The following is a 2,164-nucleotide window of genomic DNA, read 5'->3' as shown; positions in this document are numbered from 1 at the left end:
AAGAGAACATGGTCCTGCAGAACTTTCATATTGCTGATTTCAGAAAGCTTAGAGGTTGTTCCATAGAATGCAGTTGTTCATAAATACTTTTCATTTCCTATAGATACATGTTGTTTTGAAAAAAAACACATACGATTATATCTTTGACTTTGAGCAATATTGCATACAATGGTTGCAATTTACCAGTAATCAGTAAAGCAAACCGAGCATTTTTGAAAAATGTTATAGAATACATAATTTGCCATGTTACAAGCATGGGTGACCAGGGTGTTTTTTTACTATGTGAGATCTCTGTTTATGCAGAGAGTGAGATGTTTTAAATAGAAAGTCAACTGAATGACTCTAGTAACCAAATAAAAACAGGATATTATCTTGATTTATGTTGAAGGATGGGGCTTATGTACCTCCACCATTATACCTGGTCTCTATGACATCAAACCTATTGCACTAAATCTTGGACAGGATCTATGAAACCCTATTGGTATAGGATTTTAGGACAGCTATGAAACCCTCTGTCAAAGCTTTAAAACATCATCTTTGTCTTAATCCACTGATCGATAGTTCTGACAGGTTGAAATAACATAATAAAATAGATTTAGGAGTTGGACAATGTGGGAACATTTCATGCTTAACATTAAATGCTGGTGCTTTGTGAAAGGTTTATAATGGTGTCAGAGCTGTGGGGAACATAATAAAGATAATAAACTAAACTATTCTGATATGCAGACCTGAGTTAAAAAAAAACAAAATAATATTTCCTAATCAAAAAGGTTCTTATAACAAGCTTGTTTGATTTCATAATGATAACATATTTTTTTTTATTTATAGGGATTCTAATAGACTAAACTTAGACTTCTTGTCCATTTAAGATTTCATAATTTACAACCCTTACATTTACTTATCTAACTTACAAAGGTTGGAGTTATCTCGGCGTCTATATACTTCTCTGTGTAATCATTTTATTTAATTAGTGAGTAAATAAATCTGAACATTCTAAAATCTCAAGCATGAGTTAATTATTTCTTTTCTTCTTACAGACTACATGTTATGACCCATTTCTGTTGAAATGGTGTTACTGGTACCTAAGCAGGCCAGATTGATAATGTGTAGCACTCCGGTCTGGTTCTTCAAATCATTAATCTGGGATTGCTGCCCTCGAATTTTTTAGGGGGAAAGATTCAGCAGTCTTTCAAGCTTATGTGCAAAGTTACACTTAGTGCCCGCTTACCAAAGTTTGGTTTTAGCCAATCATGGTAAAAATTAAAATGGCAGCAGATGCCATGAGAACCGCAGCAACTTCTTTTTTGAAGCTCTTGCTTTTCGTCTTTCAAAGATGAAATCATGGCAAAACACATGTGACAGCAGCAGCCTCGGATACTTCCTGTTGCACTGTTGTGTTTATTTTGGTTTGAATGTGGGCTCACCGGCTTTTGCTCTTGCCTGTAACAATAATACTGCAACATAATTGCGTGATCCATTTTTTGGCAATCAATTTGTTCGCTGGTGGAGTACAAGAGGGATTATTGTGTGTTTGTGAACTTAAAAATACCATGAGTCAAGGTTTACTGGACTCTGGTCAACATTTTTCTTTTGAACCTAAACAATAGAACATTTAGATGGAAAACTAAAGTGAAGTATCTCAATTTAATTCATACAAAATTAAAAGAGAGATTTTACTATCATTATTATTATATTATTTTAATTTTCACCCTGGATCTAACACTATGTTGGAGGGACCATAGCAGAGTTTTAACTTTGCGCTAACATTATATTTAGATGGACCTAAGGGTAGAGTTATGGAAAGATGGCCTATTAACCTGAAATGAGCTTGTAATTAAAATAAATAATGGATTTTTTTCTAATGATGCTTCCAATGTGGTCAGTGTGATCACCAAATTATGTTTTATTATTAGAGTCAAATGTCAAATAAACAGGTAATTTTAAAGATATGTTTCAGTAAAAACTTAGAAAATGTCTCTTTAAAGTTAAATAGTGAAAACATACAACAAATGGTTATTCATTCTATAAATTGGTAGAGCCCTATAATATCATACATTGATAAGTGTGTACAACTTTTTTTTATGACATCTTTTATGTATTTTCTTCTGCAGAAGAAAAGATAACTTTCTGATGACACACACATATATATATATATATATATATA

Source organism: Cyprinodon variegatus, unplaced genomic scaffold (assembly GCF_000732505.1).
Source record: "Cyprinodon variegatus isolate N-32 unplaced genomic scaffold, C_variegatus-1.0 Scaffold530, whole genome shotgun sequence".
Classification (NCBI taxonomy): Eukaryota; Metazoa; Chordata; class Actinopteri; order Cyprinodontiformes; family Cyprinodontidae; genus Cyprinodon; species Cyprinodon variegatus.
Note: the sequence above shows the minus strand (reverse complement) of the source record.